Source organism: Nothobranchius furzeri, chromosome 10 (genome assembly GCF_043380555.1).
Source record: "Nothobranchius furzeri strain GRZ-AD chromosome 10, NfurGRZ-RIMD1, whole genome shotgun sequence".
Classification (NCBI taxonomy): Eukaryota; Metazoa; Chordata; class Actinopteri; order Cyprinodontiformes; family Nothobranchiidae; genus Nothobranchius; species Nothobranchius furzeri.
Window position 1 is genome coordinate 70,500,037 of NC_091750.1, and position 25,523 is coordinate 70,525,559.

The window sequence follows — 25,523 nt, forward strand, 5'->3', positions numbered from 1 at the left end:
AGTGATGTAAAATCTCCACAGCTCAAGCAGGAGGCCAGGAAAGTGTGTTGTATTAGCAGCTAAATTAGCTGAAAAGTCTTTCTGAAACTTTGAACATGTTCAATCTCTTTTATTTAGACCTGTTGTCAGCTCAGGTGCTACCACCAGCATTAGAATCAATACTGATATTTAAAAGCTTGTAATTATGTTAATGTTAGTTTTAGAGATGAATCCATCAGATTTGGTTGTGAACATACCAGCCATAATGTGAAATATAACGAACAGGTTCAGTAGTGAAACAACCCCTGCCTCTGCTTCTTCACCTACCACACCTGATGTCTGTTCGTTCTCTGTGGGTCCGCTGCTACAGCATTGCAGCATTGTCTCATGAAAATAGCATGAGATCATGAAGCACGTACAACACGAGAACGAATACTTCGCCATACCAAATATTTTTTATGGAGAATTCCTTCAACAGAGAACCAAAATTAAGTTTGCAGTGAATCAAAACTAGCACCATGTGTCACAAGAGAACCTGCTGGTCACACAGCTTTTCACAAATACTTTATAACAATTAAACCCAATTGTCTACTTGTATTTCTTGTTTAGGATTGTTGATTGAAAAAGGAAGTTTTTTGTCCACGTGACCAGTTCAGAGGACACGTGAGTATGTTGTGTCCACCCAGGGTTTTAGATGTTTTGTGTAACTTTACGATGCTATGTCCTGTAAGACTTTAGAGACACGTAATACAACCAGCAGCTCCTAGTGTGTACAGTAGTGATGGGATTTATGGCTCTTTCATGGGAGCCGTTCATTAGTCGGTCGTTTACCTCAAAGAGCCATTTAGGCTCCTTTTGAACGAAGTGAAGCTTCGTGTGTGTGTGTGTGTGTGTGTGTGTGTGTGTGTGTGTGTGTGTGTGTGTGTGTGTGTGTGTGTGTGTGTGTGTGTGTGTGTGTGTGTGTGTGTACAAAGACAACAAAGCAAACTCACATACCACTTAAAACATTTCAGAATCAGATGACCGAGGAGAACGCCATTGTTGAAAACAAATCATAAAAAAGCCAGACTGGAATAACAAACTACATGCTAATAAGCCACAAAGCTTCTGGGAGAATGTCCTCTGGACAGATGAGACAAAGATGGAACATCAGCTCTATGTTCACAGACAGTAAAATGAAGCATATAAGAAAAGCACACTGTAACTTCTATGAAACACGGAGGAGGCTCTGTCATGTTCTGGGCTGCTTTGCTGCATCTGCCACAGGGTGTCTGGAATCTCTTTAGGGTACAATGAAATCTCAAGACTATCAAGGGATTCTAGAGAGAAGTGTGCTGGCCAGTGTCAGAAAGCTTGGCCTCAGTCGCCGGTCATGGGTCTTGCAACAGGACAACGACCCACAACACACAGCTAACAACGCCCAAGAATGGCTAAGAGGAAAACATCAGACTATACTAAAGTGGCCTTCTAAGGGGCAGCAGTAGCTCAACAGGTTGAGCGGGTTGTCCAGTAATCGGAAGGTTGCAGGTTTGATCCCGGCTCCGGACAGAGAATTCTGCTGTTGTGTCCTTGGGCAAGACACTTAACCCACGTTGCCTGCTGGTGGTGGTCGGAGGGACCAGTGGCACCTGTGCTCAGCAGCCTCGCCTCTGTCAGTGCGCCCCAGGGCAGCTGTAGCTACATCGTAGCTCATCACCATCAGTGTGTGTGAATGGATGAATGATACACTGTAGTGTAAAGCGCTTTGGAGTCCTTACTCTGAGAGGCGCTATACAAGTGCGGGCCATTTATGAGCCCTGACCTCAATCCTACTGAGCATCTTTGGAAGGAGCTGAAACATGTCGTCTGGAAAAGGCGCTCTTCAAAGCCGAGACAACTGGAGCAGTTTGTGTATGAGGAGTGGGCCAAAATACCTGCTGAGAGCTGCAGAAGTCTCACTGACTAGAATCGCCAATGATTTTTAGAGACAAGAAGCATGTAACTTGTTCTTTGCAAATAAACATTCTAGCTTTGTGTTTTGTGTTGGGACTAAACTATTTAGTGTATTACTAAAAAACAAAACCAAATGCATAAATAAACTCGACTTAGGAGTGGATAATATCTTGAGTTTTTTACACAAGTAACAAGATGACCTAAAGTTTCAAGATGAATATTCAACCAGTGAATTTCTGGAGCAGGCGTGCCTGACTCCTAGCTTGCAGCTTCTCCACCCTTTGATGTGTCTTAAAGTGATCGTCACAGGCAGTCTTAGACATTCAGTTCATCGTGTGCATAAAATTCTTCAGATTTAGAAAAGACGGGTTAATGTTCTGCGCTAACCAAAGTTAGCAGTTTTCCATTTTTTGAGGCGGGGAGGGGGTATTGGTGCTTCATGAAGCCTTTTCACCCATCATGACTTTATATTCTTTTCTGGTTTGTGTGGAGAGATGGGTCAGCCTGATCCTGTGTAACCATGGTAACAGGTATGAAGGACCTGCAGCAGCCAAAATACCTCAGAAATGATGATGTCTCCAATCCCTCCCTACTGATATGAGGGTATACTGTGATTCCAGCCATGTTTGCCTTCACAACTTTAATCACCCAGCAGTACAAGACCCACACAAGTGTAATCCTCTACATAGTGGATTTATTTACATCATGAAATCAGCACAATGTAATATATGATTTTTTTTCCTGAGCAAAACCACTTGGAATTGTATGAAAGGCAAATGGCCCACCCTAGTAGACATGTATAGAAATGTAATGACTTTATGGGATTCAAATAAACGTGTCTCTGAGACTTTTGAGTTGTGTAACTTTGACTTGATTTAACTGTCAAACAATTTATGAAAGAAAATTAGATAAAAAATATTGTAGCTTATATTGGATTTCAGCTAAAAAAAAGTATTGAGGTTTACGTTATTTTTCCCGTCGCACAGCCTTTACTTCTACTTCTCCCCTTTGGAAAGAGGTTCATCGAGTAAAGTACACGTGGGTGGAACAAATAAAGACGTTTAATTATTGGACAGTCTTATAATTAATTCACTACACCCCATGAGTAATGTATAATGTACCTTCGTTCAGCACACGAACACTTTAGCACTGGTTAGAAATTTAAGTTATTAAAATTGATCTTCTCAAGTACGTAGGCTCATTACAAGATGAAAAAGGACAAAGGAGTGGAATGCATGGCCTGATAACGAGCTCCTCTCAAGCAGCTTGATGAAACGTTCTCACACTAAAAGTAATTCCTTCACGGAAATGGACTTTGTTTACTTTCAAACTGGTTTGTGTTGCTGTCTTGTACTTTAGGGCAGGACAGGGTATGTTACGTTATTACAGACTCACAGTCTAGCAAACAGTGATAACACAAAGTGTGTAACATACACCAAAGAGTTTTAAAAATATTACTATGGTGTCCACCCATCTGTCTCTCTATCCCTGACAGTACAGTTAATGAGAGTCAGACAGGAAGGCGGACTAAAAACAGAAACCTCAAACAGCTGCAAGGCCAAGACGAGAATTTATTTGAAGAACAATTCTATAATTCTTCATATAATATAATATAATATAATATAATATAATATAATATAATATATTCATAAGGTTCTGTTCATTACCTTTATGGACAGAATTTCTAGGCGCAGCCGTGGTGTGGAGTGTGTCAAGTTTGTTGGCAGGAGAATCTCGTCTCTGCTTTTTGCGGATGATGTGGTCCTCCTAACTTCATCCAGCTCTGACCTTCAGCTCTTGTTGGGTAGGTTCGCGGCTGGGATGAGGATCAGCACCTCCAAATCTGAGACCATGGTTATCGACCGGAAAAGGGTGGCTTGCCAACTCCGGGTTGGAAGAGAGGTCCTACCTCAAGTGGAGGAGTTTAAGTATCTCGAAGTCTTGTTCACGAGTGAGGGTAGGAGGGATCGGAAGATCGACAGGCGGATTGGTTCAGCGTCTGCAGTGATGCGGACGCTGAGCCGATCTGTCGTGGTGAAGAGGGAGCTGAGCCAGAAATCCAGGCTCTCGATTTACCGGTCGATCTACGTCCCAATCCTCACCTATGGTCATGAGCTTTGGGGAGTGACCGAAAGAACGAGATCACGGATACAAGCGGCCGAAATGAGTTTCCTCCGTAGGGTGGCCGGGCTCAGCCTTAGAGATAGGGTGAGGAGCTCGGACATTCGGGATGGACTCGGAGTAGAACCGCTGCTCCTCCAGATCGAAAGGAGTCAGTTGAGGTGGTTTGGGCATCTGGTCAGGATGCCCCCTGGACGCCTCCCCGGGGAGGCGTTTCGGGCATGTCCTGCCGGCAGGAGGCCCCTGGGTCGACCCAGGACACATTGGAGAGGTTACATCTCCAATCTGGTCCGGGAACACCTTGGGGTCCTGCCGGTGGAGGTGGCCAGGGAGAGGACGGTCTGGAGCTCCCTAGTTGGGATGCTGCCCCCGCGACCCGGACCCGGTTAAGCGGAGGAAGAAGACGACGACGACGAATATGATATAATATAATATAATATAATATGATATGATATGATATGATATGATATGATATGATATGATATGATATGATATGAAAAATCCTAAATTAGAATATTGGGCAAAATTTATTTAATTTCAGTAGTTTAACCTAGACTGAGAGACCATCTAAAGGCTTAGGAACCCTTCACTGGTGATTATATAGCTGACTAGAATGTGGCACTTGGGCCTAGAATATGTATGATGTTTTTAATAAAAATGATCATAAATGATCTTCAAGGGAAGCCTGCTACTAAAAGCAAGCAGCTCAGGGGGTAGAGTGTTGCCCTGTGATTGGAAGGTTGTTGGTTTGATTGCGGCTCCCACCAGAGAATGCTGCTGTTGTGTCCTTGGGCAAGACACTTAACCCACCTTGCCTGCTGGTGGTGGTCGGAGGGACCGGCGACGCTGTGTTTGGAGTCCTGCTACTGTCAGTGCGCCCCAGGGCAGCTGTGGCTACACCGTAGCTCATCCCCACTAGTTTTAAAATGATGCTGATATAATTTAGCAGAATTCCACAGTTGTATGTCTTCAGCATCTTGATGTTTTAAATAATAGCTTACACCATTTGGTTTTGTGCTGTCCTTTCAGGTCTTTCCTGGTTCTCCTCAAAAGCCAGGCGGAAATGTCATTGGTTGTCGTGCATTTAGAGTTTCATCATACGTGAAAATATTTTGTACTGATCAGTTCTTTGCATAATACTCTGATTAATGATCAGCTTTCTTTGGTAACTCCTCATTTTATAAAACAAGCAGGGAAACGGGCTTTTTTTGTGTTAAGGCTCCCCAGGACTGGAATAAGTCACCTGCATATATGCACCAGTTGCTTCATTTTGGCGTAGGGTTAAGGTAGCATGGTTAAGCAGTTTTTGTGAGCCACAGCAGGAAAGTATTTTGTCTTTGATTTTAGGTTTGCTGTGTATTTGTTTGTAATTAATGTCTTTGGAGTTACCCTTTTTGCTTATTGACCTTTCTTGTTCTCTATTCGTTTCAAGGTAGTGGGACTCATTAAAATGAGATCATATGGTTGCATCTTCCTAAAACAAAAGTCAATAAATACATGAAATATTGAAACTATTCACAGTATTTGAATTGTTGAACATTCTGCACAGAAATTGTCCAAAAATCCTCCAACTTAAACTGTGATTTAGTAATATGAAATGAAAGTAGAGAAGCAGGAAGAGCTCTTCACCATCACAAGTTTAATCGAATTTCAGAGTCATCGAGACGAGTGATTACACTTTAATTATTGTGATGCAGCGGCCACTCCTGGAGGTGCCACAGTGATAAATCGGACAAACGGAGCCACGAAGCAGCATTCCAGATAAACAAAAGCAACATGAAGGCCATTGTGTGATCACCGTGTAACTGCGAGCATTCTTCAATGATTACTTTAACAATCACCATTAAAATAATTACAGCAGCTGTTTTGTACTTGGAGTAAAACATTTTCTTCTAATAGAGACGCCAATCAAGCAAAAGGAAACACAACTATCAGAAATCTGATTTTACGTCAAGCAGATGTAGCTCAGGACGTACAGCGGGTTGTCCAGTAATTAGAGGGTTGTAGGTTCGATCCCGGCTCCCGGCAGAGAATTCTATTGTGTCCTTGGGCTAGGCACATTTCCTGCCGGTGGCGCCGGTACTCGGGAGCCTGGCCTCTGTCAGTGCGCCACAGGACAGCTGTGGCTACAATATAGCTCATCACCAATAGGGTGTAAATGGCTGTTTTTGTTATAAAGTGCCTTGGGGGGGTTCTAGAACTGTGGAATGTGCTATATTAAAAAATGGGCTGTTTACCATTTACACTGAAACATGGAACGTAATGCTGATGTTTTACTATTTAAATAATTGCCGTCATCTTTTTTCATTTTAAAATGCTACAGAGCAAAAATAGAAAATTCAAAAATACAGAAAATTTATAACCAATTTTAATTATTCATTGAAACTATTGGTGAAATGTGGTTTTCAAAGTGTTTTAGTTTAAGCTGCAATGACCGAGACATCTGTTCATTTTACCCCAACCCTAAAATATGATGTTCTATCAGATTTAATGTTTTGGTAAATGAGCAGGGAGTTAAAGAAGAACACGTAAAAACACATAAACCTTTCAGTTTGGGAAACTGTGACCATGGGAGATAAAACCTTTCAAGAAAAAAGGGTTTAAAATGAATTCTTTCATGAAAAAGATTTACATTAAAATGTTGAGCAACATGGATTCATAAAGAAAAACAAACCAAATGGATACCTTTTATATTTCTTTATAATTCAAGGCAAATGAATGCCGATGAACTAGCAGGTGTGTTTATTTCTTTTGAAGATGCTTAAACAAAAGTCAGCACAATGAGGCTAGGTAATTATCTGACCCATCCCAAACACCAGCGCACACCCAGTGAATCAGTCATCCATCCAATATAAAAGCTCCAGTGAGCATTTTGACACCTGATATCAGTTTCAGCACCGGGACTGCAGGGATGGCGTTGATATTTACTCTGATTCTCATCCTGGGGCTCTCTGGCTCAGGTAAATATGTTTTTCACTGACTTTTTAAATTTTTATTCACGCAAGACTAATTATGAAAGCATATAAATGACAAATTAATAAAATACAACATTGTTTATCTTATTTTTTGATTAGTTAAAATTATTTTTAGATTTTCTTTGTTCATCCATCCATTTACTTTCACTTATCCGGAGTCGGGTCGCGGGGCCAGCAGCCTAAAGCCTGATTTATACGTCTCCGTCTGCGTCGATGCGGAGACACGCAACGCCATTATGCGTCGGCGCAAGGGCTCTCCGACAGGTTCTCAGACAGTGACGGAGACATGCCCAAAATTTTAAACATCTGTCAAAAGTGATTAAGACCCTAAGTGTGTGATTGGTCAGGCTGCCACTTCCTGTATATTCGTCACCAGCACCGCTGTAGCTCCATTAAAAACTAAACAGATATTCAGCGGCAGACCCAGAAAAGATTGAAGAATGCATCACGAAAAACGTCCGAAAATGTTAACAACTATTCACCCGTGAGTGAAGGAGTACAAAATACAGAGCAAATGTGGATGGAAACGACGGGAAAAGTGGGTATAGAGGTGGCGACCGCATGAAGAGGTGGAAGAGAATGAAGGACAAATTTGTCTCTGAAATATATAAACACATTAGTAAATACACTATCAGGAACCGCATGCACGAGTGTTATGGAGTGTTATGGTGGCAGGATACCACAGAACAGCGCTACGCCCTCTGCTGTCCTGGCGGGGAATTGCTTTGCAACACTCCCTGCCTGAACAGAAGTTCCAGTGTGTAAACCTTTCCGACACTCCGTGTGCATCTGTCTGTCGCGGAGCTCACGGAAAAGTATAAATCAGGCTTAAGTCAGGAGGTGCAGACTTCCCTCGCCCCAGCCACTTAGGCCAGCTCTTCTGGGGGATCCCAAGACGTTCCCTGTCCAGCTGGGAGACAAGGGGTGTTTCTCAATGTCAAGGCGCCTTGCTTATGAGGATGCTGTCCTTTCTCAAAGAAAACGGTTAAATGGAACTGACTTGTACCATGTGACTGGCTTCCACAGCGGTCATGTGACGTCACGTGACATGGGAGATAACTTTTTATTTTATACGTATTAGTTTCAATATAAATAACGAGCCTTTTACTTTTTAAATTGTGTATATATTTGTTAAATTAAACATGTAAGCAAGTTACTACCTGCTAGCCACCGAAGCTGCAACTGCTAAGCAACTAACCAAGAATAGATAACTTCTTTGGATCTAAAAAAGACCATCTTAGATTAGTTTACTTACTTTTAAACTTGAAATTTTCCCCTGAAGTAGCTGCCGGCTCCTGATTTGCCATCCTTTTGAAAATACAGCGGTGTATTCTGGGAAATGTTTGACCAAGGCTAGGCTACAAAACACCTCCCATGTATCCTTGCTCAGCTAGCTAAACGGCTAACAAACGGAGAACACACGCTTCGGTAGAACATGAACATTGGAACATGTCTTGGCGGTTCCTGATGACGTATCTCCTAGACAACCGGGGCAGGACCAAGACATCAAGGCGAGGTTCCTTGGCATTGAGAAACACCCATAGTCCCTCCAGCTCATTCTTTCAGTAACTAGCCATAGCTTGTGACCAGAAGTGAGGGTAGGAACGTAGATTGAATGGTAAATTGAGAGACCCGTACAATGCCTGCATCACTGCAGACGCAGCACCAATCCACCTATCGATCTCACAGTCCATCTTTCCCTCACTCAGAAAACTCAATCTGAAGAAGACCCTGAGAAACTTAAACTCTTCCACTTGGTGCAAGCCCTCATCCCTGACCCGGAGAAGGCATTCTTGCTTTTTCTTTGTCAACTCCTACTTTAACTTCATCTTTCCTTCTAAATATTTCTTTAAATTTTTAAAGGTATAAAGAACATTAAATGACAAAAATCTTCATGCACAATCACATCTGAATGAAATAAAAAGTATAAGTTTGAAAATGGTTATTGTGCTCATCCTCTTTGTTGCAGCCGCAGCTCTGGACTGTATGGCCTGCACAGATGACAAGTGTAAAACCACATCAGAAAAGAAATGTGGCTCAGACACAATGTGCATTATTGCTTCCATTCAAGGTATTTTTTTATTACAGAATATTTTAGGCAAAAAGGTTGTTATTTTCTAATGTTTTGTCTGTTTTGAACAAAAATAACAAACTTCTTCTGGATTCTACAGCCACTTCATCAGGAACTACAGTAAACAAAATCTACAGAGATTGTGCACCATCCATCCTGTGTCAAAAGCCAGGCATTCAGCTATTTTCAGCCAGCTTGGGTTTTTCAAGCGTTCGTGCATCTGTAAAATGCTGTAACAATGACAACTGCAACTCACAAAATCTTCCCAGTACGTATGAATGCATAAAGTTTCTAGATATAACTAAGTTTCAGATTCATTCAAAACATTGTTGAATACTTATTTTCTTGTGTTTTAGTGCCTGGATCTCAGTCACCCAACAAACTGCGGTGTATCGTTTGTGACCCCGAAACTTCCACATGCAACTCAACTGTTTCATGTTTAGGAGAGGAAAACAGCTGCTTGACAGCCACAGGTGTGTTTGCATAATACAGGAATAAACAAGTCCTGGATATATTTATGTACAAAATAAAAATCACTGTATAGAAATTAGAAACAATTTCTTTTTTTCAAGAAAAGGATAATTCATGACAATTATTGTGTTCCACAGTGAGACACGGATCCACAACCTTCCCGGTGCGTGGCTGTGTGACTGAAAATACATGTGTAGCAGCTAAAATCCTGAAAAGTCTACCATTCATGGAACAAGTGGGGAATATCATCAGTGGCCCAGGTTGTTGTGAAGAAGCAACCACCACAACTGAAGCAAAAACCACCACAACGGCTGTAACAACAATAACTGAAGAAGCAACCACCATAACTGCAGCTAAAACCACTACAACTGATGTCCCAACGACAACTGCAGAAGCAACCACCACAACTGAAGCTAAAACCACCACAACTGATGCACCAACAACAACTGAAGAAGCAACCACCACAACTGAAGCAAAAACCACCACAACGGCTGCTCCAACAACAACTGAAGCAAAAACCACCACAACGGCTGCTCCAACAACAACTAAAGCAAAAACCACCATAACGGCTGCAACAACAACAACTAAAGCAAAAACCACCATAACGGCTGCAACAACAACAACTGAAGCAAAAACCACCACAACGGCTGCTCCAACAACAACTAAAGCAAAAACCACCATAACGGCTGCAACAACAACAACTGAAGCAAAAACCACCACAACGGCTGCTCCAACAACAACTGAAGCAAAAACCACCACAACGGCTGCTCCAACAACAACTGAAGCAAAAACCACCACAACGGCTGCTCCAACAACAACTGAAGCAAAAACCACCACAACGGCTGCTCCAACAACAACTGAAGCAAAAACCACCACAACGGCTGCAACAACAACAACTGAAGCAAAAACCACCCCAACGGCTGCTCCAACAACAACTGAAGCAAAAACCACCACAACAGCTGCTCCAACAACAACTGAAGCAAAAACCACCACAACGGCTGCAACAACAACAACTGAAGCAAAAACCACCACAACGGCTGCAACAACAACAACTGAAGCAAAAACCACCACAACAGCTGCTCCAACAACAACTGAAGCAAAAACCACCACAACGGCTGCAACAACAACTGAAGCAAAAACCACCACAACGGCTGCAACAACAACTGAAGCAAAAACCACCACAACAGCTGCAACAACAACTGAAGCTAAAACCACCACAACGGATGCACCAACAACAACTGAAGCAAAAACCACCACAACGGCTGCAACAACAACAACTGATGAAGCAACCACCACAACTGAAGCTAAAATCACTACAACTGATGCCCCAACAACAACTGATGAAGCAACCACCACAACTGAAGCTAAAACCACTACAACGGCTGTCCCAACAACTGTAGCACCAACCACCACTACATTACCACTGTCAACAAAAAACAGAGGTCTGTGCTTTGGGTTTTTCATTTACAATTTTAACACATGTAAACTGGATGAAAGTAACCATTTATGATGTTTCTACTGATTACAGGTGGCTCTTTCTATTGTATGGCCTGCACAGATCAGAGGTGTAAGACCACATCACAAAAGACATGTGGCTCAGAGACAATGTGCATTACTGCTTCCATTATAGGTATTTCTCTCTGTTTGTTAGATGATACTTTACAGAAAAGGGCAAAGTCTAACAGCATGAGTTTTTTTTGTCTGTTTTAAACAAAAATAACAAACTCCTTCTGGACTCTACAGCCACTTCATCAGGAACTACAGTCAAAAAAATCTACAAAGATTGTGCACCATCCATCCTGTGTCAAAAGCCAGGCATTGAGATATTTTCAGCCAACTTGGGTTTTTCAAGTGTACGTGCATCTGTAAAATGCTGCAACAATGACAACTGCAACTCACAAAATCTTCCCAGTAAGCATAAATGTCTGAGAATTTTCAAAAGTCCATAGTTGTTTGAAAAATGGCTTAAAACCTCTTTTTTTGTTTCTCAGTTCCTGGATCTCAGTCATCCAACAAACTGCGGTGTATCACTGGTGACCCCAAAACATCCACATGCAACTCAACTGTTTCATGTTTAGGAGAGGACATAGACTGCTTGACAGCCACAGGTTTGTTTTCGTGTTTACAGGATAAACACGTTCCAACTTTATATTCTTACAATGAGGAAAAAATTTAAATCACTGTCTAGAAATTAGAAGCAAATATATGAGAATGCTTTCTAACTCTATTTTTCAATAAAAGAAGGGTTACTGATAAAACTTATAATTTTTCACAGTCCAAAATGGATCCACAAGCTACCCAGTGCGTGGCTGTGTGACTGAAAATACATGTGTAGCAGCTAAATTCCTGCAGAGTCTACCATTCATGGAACAAGTTGGGAACATCCCCAGTGGACCAGGTTGTTGTGGACAAAATGGATGTAACCAGCAAAAACCAACTAAAGCACCAATGACAACAAACAATAGACCAGCCACCATGACTGCTAAACCTTCAAAAAGAACAGAAGAATCTACCACCAGAACTGAAGCGCCGCCAACAATGACTAAAACACCAACCACTAAAACTAAAGACAGAACTACAGCAGCTAAAGTGCCACCTATTCATTTGCAAGTAACTAAATCTCATAGACCAACCACCACAACAACTGAAGAGCCAACTACAACAACCAATGAATCCGCCACTACAATTAAAACACCAACAACAATAACTGAAGTTCCAAAAACAACAAATAATGCACATACCACCACTGGAATATCAAAAACCAAACCTCAAGGTTTAACCACTACAACTAAGAAACCAACTACAGCTGAATTACGAACAACAAAACCAGACGAACCAGCCTCAACAACCAGCGAACGAACAACGGCTGAAGCCCCAACCACCATCCCGTTACCACCACCAACAAAAAACAAAAGTCTGTGCTTTTGATTTTTTTTGTTTTATTTCTCTATTTGTACTATTTGAAGAAAAAAAATACCTCCAAGATCTAAACGTGTTAAGCATAACCATTTCTAATGTTTCTACCTTTTACAGGTGGCTCTTTGCATTGTATGGCCTGCACAGATGACAAGTGTGAAACCACATCAGAAAAGAAATGTGGCTCAGAGACAATGTGTGTTATTGCTTCCATTCAAGGTATGTTTCATTACGAGATGTTTTAGGCAAAAAGGTTGTTATTTTCTAATGTTTTGTCTGTTTTGAACAAAAATAACAAACTTCTTCTGGACTCTACAGCCACTTCATCAGGAACTACAGAAAACAAAATCTACAGAGATTGTGCACCATCCATCCTGTGTCAAAAGCCAGGCATTCAGCTATTTTCAGCCAACTTGGGTTTTTCAAGCGTACGTGCATCTGTAAAATGCTGCAACAATGACAACTGCAACTCACAAAATCTTCCCAGTACGTATGAATGCATAAAGTTTATAGATATAACTAAGTTTCTGATTAATTCAAAACATTGTTGAATACTTCTTTTCTTGTGTTTTAGTGCCTGGATCTCAGTCACCCAACAAACTGCGGTGTATCGTTTGTGACCCCAAAAGTTCCACATGCAACTCAACTGTTTCATGTTTAGGAGAGGAAAACAGCTGCTTGACAGCCACAGGTGTGTTTGCATGTTACAGGAATAGACAAGTCCAGACTATTTCTTCTTACTATGGAGTATAACAAAATAAAAATCACTGTTTAGAAATTAGAATAATTACATGTGAATGCAGTCAAACTAACTTTTTTCTACAAAAAAGTGTTCTTGATGAAAATCATCGCTTTCCACAGTGAAACACGGATCCACAACTTACCCAGTGTGTGGCTGTGTAACTGAAAATACATGTGTAGCAGCTAAAGTCCTGCAAAGTCTACCATTCATGAAACAAGTTGGGAACATCACCAGTGGACCAGGTTGTTGTGGACAAAGTGAGTGTAACCAGCAAAAAACGACTGAAGCACCAATTTCAACAAGTGAAAAACGAGCCACTTCAACTGCTGCACCAACAACTGAAGAACTTACCAGCAGAAGTAAAGCACCAGACACCACAATTGAAGAGAGAGCAACAGTCATTAAAGTACCAGTAACTGAAAAGGTAAGACCCAAAACTCCTAGACCAACAACGACAACTAAGGAAGAAGCCACCACAACTGATGCACAAACAGCTTTAGCAAGTACAACCACTGCTGAAAAACCTTCAAAAAAACCAACATTATCATCAGCTACCACCACATTACCACCAATAGAAAATACAGGTCTGTGATTTTGTTTTTTTTAATTTGTTTGATTGGTTGTTTTTACTATTTGACAAGATTAATTCCAAAATAAGGTTAAACAAACGTGAACTTGTTGAAAAAAATCATCGCTCTACCTTAACACAAATGTAATATTTACAATGTAAAAAAAAACTTCTAAAAAACACTTCTATTGTTTCTTCTGACTACAGCTGGATCCTTGCATTGTATGGCCTGCACAGATCAGACGTGTACAACCACAGCATTATCAGAATGTGGCTCAGAGACAATGTGCATTACTGCGTCCATTATAGGTATTCCTCTCTGTTTGTTAGATGATACTTTACAGAAAAGAGCAAAAGTTGAACAGCATAGGTTACCAGTTTTATTATCAACAATAACAAAGTGCCCCTTGACTCTACAGCCACTTCATCAGGAACTACTACTGAAAGAATCTACAAGGGCTGTGCACCATCCCACCTGTGCCAAGTTACAGGCATGCAGAACTTTTCAGCCAACTTGGGTTTCTCAAGCGTCCATGCATCCGCTCTGTGCTGCAACTCTGAGAACTGCAACTCCCAAAGTCTTCCCAGTAAGTACAGGTCCTTCTCAAAAAATTAGCATATTGTGATGAAGTTCATTATTGTCTGTAATGTACTGATAAACATTAAACTTTCATATATATTAGATTCATTACACACAACTGAAGTAGTTCAAGCCTCTACCGAGCATGGCCAGAGTTCAACAGTCTGACAGCTTTAGGGAAGAAGCTGTTTCTGAACCTGGTGGTCCTGCTCCGGATGCTCCTCAACCTCCTGCCTGAGGGGAGGGGTTGGAAGAGTCCATGTTCAGGGTGTATGGAGTCCTTCATGATGTTGAGGGCCCTACCCCTACACCGTGTTGTGTAGATGTCTGTGATTTCAGGGAGGCCGCTCCCCACACGCCTCTGACTAGCCCTAACCACTCTCTGCAGAGCTTTCCTCTCAGCGACAGTGCAGCTACCGTGCCACACAGTGATGCAGGTGCACATGACACTCTCCACTGCACCATGGTAAAAGCGCCTCAGGACTGAGCTCCCAAGTCCAGCTTGCCACAGCTTCCTAAGGAAGTAGAGACGCTGGTGAGCTTTCCTAACGAGTCAGGAAGTGTTGGTGCTCCATGTGAGGTCCTCAGTGATATGCACACCAAGGTACCTATAGCAGGAGACTACTTCCACAGCTACTCCTCCAATGTACGGGGGGGAGGGGGGCACCGGTTCCTTCTGAAGTCCACCACCATCTCCTTGGTTTTCTTCTCATTGATGCAGAGATTATTGTCTCTGCACCACTGCACCAGATGTTCCACCTCCTCTCTGTACTCTGACTCATCGTTGTCAGTGATGCGTCCTACTACTGTTGTGTCATCCACAAACTTCATGATATGGCAGCTGGGATGTCTTGCTGAGCAGTCATATGTCAGCAGAGTGAACAGGAGGGGGCTCAGCACACAGCCTTGGGGTGTGCCTGTGTTGAGGGTGATGGAAGAGGAGATGGTGTTGTAGATCCTGACAGTCTGGGGTCTGTCAGTCAAAAAGTCCAGCACCCAGTTCCCCATTATGGGGCTCAGTCCAAGAGTGGAGAGTTTCTGTACCAGAGTCCGTGGGATGATGGTGTTGAAGGCAGAGGAAAAATCCAAGAAAAGCAGACGGACGTTTGAGTTCCTGCTCTCGGAGTGAGTGAGAGCTGTGTGGACCACTGATGAGATGGCATCATCAGTGGACCAGTTTTTCTTGTAAGCGTACTGGTGAGGGTCCACAGTGATGTTGATGAAGTCTTTGATGTGAGCCATAACCAACCTCTCAAAGCACTTCATGACAACAGGGGTAAGAGCTATGGGTCTGTAGTCATTGAGGCATTTCACTGTGGATCACGTTAGGACTGGAACAATAGTGGCATTTTTTAGGCAGGTGGGGACAGATGCCAGAGACAGTGAGGTGTTAAAAATATCTGCCAGCACCACAGACAGCTGGTGTGCACAGTCCCTCAGTACTCGCCCAGGGATGTTATCAGGGCCAGCAGCTTTGTGAGGGTTAATTTCTTTGAGGGTTTTAATTACGTCACCTGTAGACACACTAAGGGGCGTATCACCAGGTAATGGAGTGAGACTGATAGAGTGAGGGGGGTGTCAGGGTCTTCAAAGCAGGCGTAGAACCTATTAAGTGTATCTGGCAGAGACGGGTCATTCAGGCATGGTGCATCTTTGGTATTATAGTCTGTGATGCACTTTATTCCGTTCCACATGCTCCAGGGGTCGTTGGAGGAGAAATGCCCCTGGATTTTCTGAGCGTATGTGGCTTTAGCTCTTGCTACGCCTACCACCAGTTCTTTCCTTGCCACTCTCAGTGCTGATGTCTCACCTGCCCTGAATAAGGCATCCCTGGCTTTCAGCAGACCTCTCACCTCAGCATTCAGCAATGAGCTCGGACAAGGTTCTGATCGTGGACTATTAAACCTGTCATTTTCTTTACTAAAGCCTTCTTTCCTTGTGTTGTAGTGCCCCAACCTCAGCCATCTAACGACCTGCAGTGTTTGACGTGTGACCCTCTAACATCTAACTGTAGCACCATGGTAACGTGTTCAGGGGAGGAAAACAGCTGCTTGACAGCCACAGGTTGGTGTTCCTGTTAACTAGATGAGAAAATCTCACACACTTGTATTCTTATGGAAACACAACTCTAGTCTGTGCCTTAGCATTAGAAACAAAAACATGTAAATGTCATTAAACTGAAATGTATTATCAAAACTAGGGTTATTGATGGAAGCTGTCATTTTTTACAGTGCAAACTGGACCTACAACCTATCCAGTGCATGGCTGTGTGACTAAAAATACATGTGAAGCAGGTAAGAACCTGCAGAGTCTACCTTTCACGGAAAATCTTGGTAACATCACCAGTGGACTAAGCTGTTGCGGACAAACTGGGTGTAACTCTTGGACACCAAATCCTCCATCATCAACGCCTTCACCTACCGATTCAGTTACAACTTCATCTCCTGCACCAACTACAACCAACAACACAGGTATCTGCTCCTGTTTGTACTTTTCCCGTACTTTTACTATGTTTACAAATACAAAAGTAGGGATGAAGCGAAATATCGGTCGGCTGATATCAGAGGTGTGGACTGGTTAGGGTTAGGGTTAGGGTTAGGGTCACATGACTTGGACTCAAGTCAGACTCGAGTCATTAATTTAATGACTTCTGACTTGACTTAAAATCTGCATAATAAATGCTCTAAAATATTTTCAACTCAATTGTCTTTTTATTTACCAGTTTTAATGTTTAATACTTGGTCAGTTAATTGATTTGTTTAATTAGCTTTAATTAGATGACCGATTTTAACACTGAGCCGTGCACAAAATACAGATTTAACAATTGGTTGAATTCAGTGTTCAAAAACTGGTTCCTCTTCAGAATATTTGTGCATCAGTTGATGTTATTAGTGACATTTTAGCATGAAAATAAGGTGGAAAGCTTCCAGATGTCTAAATGAAAATTCGACCCCACATATCAGCCATTTGCTGACCATAGCCTCGACACACTGACATCGGTATCAGCAGCAGAAATACCGAAACCGCTCAACCTCAACACAAAAGTAACAGTTATAATGTAAAGAAAACCTTCAAAATAACCACTTCTGTTGTTTCTTCTGACTACAGCTGGATCCTTGCATTGTATGGCCTGCACAGATCAGACGTGTACAACCACAGCATTATCAGAATGTGGCTCAGAGACAATGTGCATTACTGCTTCCATTATAGGTATTCCTCTCTGTTTGTTAGATGATACTTTACAGAAAAGAGCAAAAGTTGAACAGCATAGGTTACCAGTTTTATTATCAACAATAACAAAGTGCCCCTTGACTCTACAGCCACTTCATCAGGAACTACTACTGAAAGAATCTACAAGGGCTGTGCACCATCCCACCTGTGCCAAGTTACAGGCATGCAGAACTTTTCAGCCAACTTGGGTTTCTCAAGCGTCCATGCATCCGCTCTGTGCTGCAACTCTGAGAACTGCAACTCCCAAAGTCTTCCCAGTACGCATAACTGCAATGAGCTCGGACAAGGTTCTGATCGTGGACTATTAAACCTGTCATTTTCTTTACTAAAGCCTTCTTTCCTTGTGTTGTAGTGCCCCAACCTCAGCCTTCTAACAACCTGCAGTGTTTGACTTGTAACCCTCAAACATCTATCTGTAGCACCATGGTAACGTGTTCAGGGGAGGAAAACAGCTGCTTGACAGCCACAGGTTGGCGTTCCTGTTAACTAGATCTCACACACTTGTATTCTTATGGAAAAACAACTCTACTCAGTGTCTAAACATTAGAAACAAAAACATGTAAATACCTTTAAATTGAAATGTATTATCAAAACTAGGGTTATTGATGGAAGCTGTCATTTTTTACAGTGCAAAATGGACCTACAACCTATCCAGTGCATGGCTGTGTGACTAAAAATACATGTGAAGCAGGTAAGAACCTGCAGAGTCTACCTTTCATGGAAAATCTTGGTAACATCACCAGTGGACTAAGCTGTTGCGGACAAACTGGGTGTAACTCTTGGACACCAAATCCTCCATCATCAACGCCTTCACCTACCGATTCAGTTACAACTTCATCTCCTGCACCAACTACAACCAACAACACAGGTATCTGCTCCTGTTTGTACTTTTCCCGTACTTTTACTATGTTTACACATACAAAAGTAGGGATGAAGCGATATATCGATCGGCTGAAATCAGAAATGTGGTCTCGAGTCACATGACTTGGACTCAAGTCAGACCCGAGTCGTTATTTTAATGACTTCTGACTTGACTTGATGAAATCTATAAAGACTTACGACTTGACTTGGACTTTAACGCCAATGACTTGTGACTTGAATCGACTTGCATCTGTTGACGATGATGACTTCAGCATATTTGATATTTTAGCACAAAAGTGGCACGACATGGACAAGAATCATAAATCATTCTTGGTTCTGGGTTTGATTTACTGCTAAATGCAGCAGCACTTTGTTTATAATCTATTTCAGTTGCACTTTCTGCTTGTTTGAGCAAACAAACGAAGCTTTAAGAAGCTTTATTTCTGGAATTTATTTATTATCATTGTCATTAAATTAAGTTGGACAAATGACTTGATTATGGCTTGAAATTTAAAGTTAAGGACTTGGACTTGACTTAGACTTACACATTATTGACTTTGAACTCGACTTGGACTTGGTTGTCTTTGACTTGGACTTGACTCGAGACTTGACTGGAAAGACTTGTGAATTCCTTGTGACTTGCAAGGAAGCGACTTGGTCACACCTCTGGCTGATATATAAGGCTGGTATTTACTGTTCTTGAAAGTTGGCATTGGCCGATATACCTCCTTAGTAAAACCGATTTCAAGTCAGGCACATTCCCAAACAGCCAGGTGCTGCTGCAGAATTTTATTTTTACGTAAATTCATAACCCAGAATGATATCTGCATAATAAATGCTCTAAAATATTTTCAACTCAATTGTCTTTTTATTTACCAGTTTTAATGTTAAATATTTGGTCAGTTAATTGATTTGTTTAATTAGCTTTAATTAGATGACCGATTTTAACACTGAGCCGTGCACAAAATACAGATTTAACAATTGGTTAAATTCAGTGTTCAAAAACTGGTTCAGCTTCAGAATATTTGTGCATCAGTTGATGTCATTAGTGACATTTTAGCATGAAAATGAGGTGGAAAGCTTCCAGATGTCTAAATGAAAATTCGACCCCACATATCAGCCATTGGCTGACCATAGCCTCGACACACTGACATCTGTATCGGCAGTAGAAATACCGAAACCGCTCAACCTCAACACAAAAGTAACAGTTATAATGTAAAGAAACCCTTCAAAATAACCACTTCTGTTGTTTCTTCTGACTACAGCTGGATCCTTGCATTGTATGGCCTGCACAGATCAGATGTGTACAACCACAGCATTATCAGAATGTGGCTCAGAGACAATGTGCATTACTGCTTCCATTATAGGTATTCCTCTCTGTTTGTTTGATGATACTTTACAGAAAAGAGCAAAAGTTGAACAGCATAGGTTACCAGTTTTATTATCAACAATAACAAAGTGCCCCTTGACTCTACAGCCACTTCATCAGGAACTACTACTGAAAGAATCTACAAGGGATGTGCACCATCCCACCTGTGCCAAGTTACAGGCATGCAGAACTTTTCAGCCAACTTGGGTTTCTCAAGCGTCCATGCATCCGCTCTGTGCTGCAACTCTGAGAACTGCAACTCCCAAAGTCTTCCCAGTACGCATAACTGCAATGAGCTCGGACAAGGTTCTGATCGTGGACTATTAAACCTGTCATTTTCTTTACTAAAGCCTTCTTTCCTTGTGTTGTAGTGCCCCAACCTCAGCCATCTAACAACCTGCAGTGTTTGACTTGTAACCCTCAAACATCTAACTGTAGCACCATGGTAACGTGTTCAGGGGAGGAAAACAGCTGCTTGACAGCCACAGGTTGGTGTTTCTGTTAACGAGATCTCACACACTTGTATTCTTATGGAAAAACAACTCTACTCAGTGTCTAAACATTAGAAACAAAAACATGTAAATACATTTAAATTGAAATGTATTATTAAAACTAGGGTTATTGATGGAAGCTGTCATTTTTTACAGTGCAAAATGGACCTACAACCTATCCAGTGCATGGCTGTGTGACTAAAAATACATGTGAAGCAGGTAAGAACCTGCAGAGTCTACCTTTCATGGAAAATCTTGGTAACATCACCAGTGGACTAAGCTGTTGCGGACAAACTGGGTGTAACTCTTGGACACCAAATCCTCCATCATCAACGCCTTCACCTACCGATTCAGTTACAACTTCATCTCCTGCACCAACTACAACCAACAACACAGGTATCTGCTCCTGTTTGTACTTTTGCCGTACTTTTACTATGTTTACAAATACAAAAGTAGGGATGAAGCGATATATCGGTCGGCTGATATCAGAGGTGGGGACTCGAGTCACATTACTTGGATTCAACTCAGACTCGAGTCATTATTTTAATGACTTCTGACTTGACTTGATATAATCTATAAAGACTTACGACTCGACTTGGATTTTCACGATAATGACTTAGGACTTGACTCGACTTGCATCTGTTGACTTGATGATGACTTGAACATTTAAAGTTAAGGAATTTGACTTAACAGACTTCCACATTATGGACTTTTAACTTGACTTGGACTTGGTTGTGTTTGACTTGGGCTTGGCTCGATACTTGAATGAAAAGACTTGTGACGTGCAAAGCAATGACTTGGTCACACCTCTGTTATAGTGTAAAAAAATGTAAAAATAACCACTTCTATTGTTTCTTCTGACTACAGCTGGATCCTTGCATTGTATGGCCTGCACAGATCAGATGTGTACAACCACAGCATTATCAGAATGTGGCTCAGAGACAATGTGCATTACTGCTTCCATTATAGGTATTCCTCTCTGTTTGTTAGATGATACTTTACAGAAAAGAGCAAAAGTTGAACAGCATAGGTTACCAGTTTTATTATCAACAATAACAAAGTGCCCCTTGACTCTACAGCCACTTCATCAGGAACTACTACTGAAAGAATCTACAAGGGCTGTGCACCATCCCACCTGTGCCAAGTTACAGGCATGCAGAACTTTTCAGCCAACTTGGGTTTCTCAAGCGTCCATGCATCTGCTCTGTGCTGCAACTCTGAGAACTGCAACTCCCAAAGTCTTCCCAGTACGCATAACTGCAATGAGCTTGGACAAGGTTCTGATCGTGGACTATTAAATCTGTCATTTTCTTTACTAAAGCCTTCTTTCCTTGTGTTGTAGTGCCCCAACCTCAGCCTTCCAACAACCTGCAGTGTTTGACTTGTGACCCTCAAACATCTAACTGTAGCACCATGGTAACGTGTTCAGGAGAGGAAAACAGCTGCTTGACAGCCACAGGTTGGTGTTCCTGTTAACTAGATCTCACACACTTGTATTCTTATGGAAAAACAACTCTACTCAGTGTCTAAACATTAGAAACAAAAACATTTAAATTCCTTTAAATTGAAATGTATTATCAAAACTAGGGTTATTGATGGAAGCTGTCATTTTTTACAGTGCAAACTGGACCTACAACCTATCCAGTGCATGGCTGTGTGACTAAAAATACATGTGAAGCAGGTAAGAACCCTCAGAGTCTACCTTTCATGGAAAATCTTGGTAACATCACCAGTGGACTAAGCTGTTGCGGACAAACTGGGTGTAACTCTTGGACACCAAATCCTCCATCATCAACGCCTTCACCTACCGATTCAGTTACAACTTCATCTCCTGCACCAACTACAACCAACAACAGAGGTATCTGCTCCTGTTTGTACTTTTCTCGTACTTTTACTATGTTTACAAATACAAAAGTTGGGATGAAGCGATATATCGGTCGGCTGATATCAGAGGTGTGGACTCGAGTCACATGACTTGGACTCAAGTCAGACTCGAGTCATTATTTTAATGACTTCTGACTTGACTTGATAAAATTTGTAAAGACTTACGACTCGACTTGGACTTTAACGCCAATGACTTGTGACTCGAATCGACTTGCATCTGTTGACGAGGATGACTTCAGCATATTTGATATTTTAGCACAAAAGTGGCACGACGTGGACAAAAATCATGAATCATTCTTGGTTCTGGGTTTGATTTACTGCTAAATGCAGCAGCACTTTGTTTATAATCTATTTCAGTTGCACTTTCTGCTTGTTTGAGCAAACAAACGAAGCTTTAAGAAGCTTTATTTCTGGAATTTATTTATTATCATTGTCATTAAACTGAAGTTGGACAGATGACTTGATTATGGCTTGAAATTTAAAGTTAAGGACTTGGACTTGACTTAGACTTACACATTATTGACTTTGAACTCGACTTGGACTTGGTTGTCTTTGACTTGGACTTGACTCGAGACTTGACTGGAAAGACTTGTGAATTCCTTGTGACTTGCAAGGAAGCGACTTGGTCACACCTCTGGCTGATATATAAGGCTGGTATTTACTGTTCTTGAAAGTTGAAATTGGCCGATATACCTCCTTAGTAAAACCGATTTCAAGTCAGGCACATTCCCAAACAGCCAGGTGCTGCTGCAGAATTTTATTTTTATATAAATTCATAACCCAGAATGATATCTGCATAATAAATGCTCTAAAATATTTTCAACTCAATTGTCTTTTGATTTACCAGTTTTAATGTTTAATACTTGGTCAGTTAATTGATTTGTTTAATTAGCTTTAATTAGATGACCCATTTTAACACTGAGCCGTGCACAAAATACAGATTTAACAATTGGTTAAATTCAGTGTTCAAAAACTGATTCAGCTTCAGAATATTTGTGCATCAGTTGATGTCATTAGTGACATTTTAGCATGAAAATAAGGTGGAAAGCTTCCAGATGTCTAAATGAAAATTCGACCCCACATATCAGCCATTGGCTGACCATAGCCTCGACACACTGACATCGGTATCGGCAGCAGAAATACCAAAACCGCTCAACCTCAACACAAAAGTAACAGTTATAATGTAAAGAAAACCTTCAAAATAACCACTTCTGTTGTTTCTTCTGACTACAGCTGGATCCTTGCATTGTATGGCCTGCACAGATCAGATGTGTACAACCACAGCATTATCAGAATGTGGCTCAGAGACAATGTGCATTACTGCTTCCATTATAGGTATTCCTCTCTGTTTGTTAGATGATACTTTACAGAAAAGAGCAAAAGTTGAACAGCATAGGTTACCAGTTTTATTATCAACAATAACAAAGTGCCCCTTGACTCTACAGCCACGTCATCAGGAACTACTACTGAAAGAATCTACAAGGGCTGTGCACCATCCCACCTGTGCCAAGTTACAGGCATGCAGAACTTTTCAGCCAACTTGGGTTTCTCAAGCGTCCATGCATCCGCTCTGTGCTGCAACTCTGAGAACTGCAACTCCCAAAGTCTTCCCAGTACGCATAACTGCAATGAGCTCGGACAAGGTTCTGATCGTGGACTATTAAACCTGTCATTTTCGTTACTAAAGCCTTCTTTCCTTGTGTTGTAGTGCCCCAACCTCAGCCATCTAACAACCTGCAGTGTTTGACTTGTAACCCTCAAACATCTAACTGTAGCACCATGGTAACGTGTTCAGGGGAGGAAAACAGCTGCTTGACAGCCACAGGTTGGTGTTCCTGTTAACTAGATCTCACACACTTGTATTCTTATGGAAAAACAACTCTACTCAGTGTCTAAACATTAGAAACAAAAACATGTAAATACCTTTAAATAGAAATGTATTATCAAAACTAGGGTTATTGATGGAAGCTGTCATTTTTTACAGTGCAAAATGGACCTACAACCTATCCAGTGCATGGCTGTGTGACTAAAAATACATGTGAAGCAGGTAAGAACCTGCAGAGTCTACCTTTCATGGAAAATCTTGGTAACATCACCAGTGGACTAAGCTGTTGTGGACAAACTGGGTGTAACTCTTGGACACCAAATCCTCCATCATCAACGCCTTCACCTAACGATTCAGTTACAACTTCATCTCCTGCACCAACTACAACCAACAACACAGGTATCTGCTCCTGTTTGTACTTTTCCCGTACTTTTACTATGTTTACAAATACTAAAGTAGGGATGAAGCGATATATCGGTCGGCTGATATCAGAGGTGTGGACTCGAGTCACATGACTTGGACTCAAGTCAGGCTCGAGTCATTATTTTAATGACTTCTGACTTGACAAAATTTGTAAAGACTTACGACTCGACTTGGACTTTAACGCCAATGACTTGTGACTTGAATCGACTTGCACCTGTTGACGATGATGACTTCAGCATATTTGATATTTTAGCACAAAAGTGGCACGACATGGACAAAAATCATGAATCATTCTTGGTTCTGGGTTTGATTTACTGCTAAATGCAGCAGCACTTTGTTTATAATCTATTTCAGTTGCACTTTCTGCTTCTTTGAGCAAACAAACAAAGCTTTAAGAAGTTTTATTTCTGGAATTTATTTATTATCATTGTCATTAAACTGAAGTTGGACAGATGACTTGATTATGGCTTGAAATTTAAAGTTAAGGACTTGGACTTGACTTAGACTTCCACATTATTGACTTTGAACTCGACTAGGACTTGGTTGTCTTTGACTTGGACTTGACTCGAGACTTGATTGGAAATATTTGTGAATTCCTTGTGACTTGCAAGGAAGCGACTTGGTCACACCTCTGGCTGATATATAAGGCTGGTATTTACTGTTCTTGAAAGTTGGCATTGGCCGATATACCTCCTTAGTAAAACCGATTTCAAGTCAGGCACATTCCCAAACAGCCAGGTGCTGCTGCAGAATTTTATTTTTACGTAAATTCATAACCCAGAATGATATCTGCATAATAAATGCTCTAAAATATTTTCAACTCAATTGTCTTTTGATTTACCAGTTTTAATGTTAAATATTTGGTCAGTTAATTGATTTGTTTAATTAGCTTTAATTAGATGACCCATTTTAACACTGAGCCGTGCACAAAATACAGATTTAACAATTGGTTAAATTCAGTGTTCAAAAACTGATTCAGCTTCAGAATATTTGTGCATCAGTTGATGTTATTAGTGACATTTTAGCATGAAAATAAGGTGGAAAGCTTCCAGATGTCTGAACGAAAATTCGACCCCACATATCA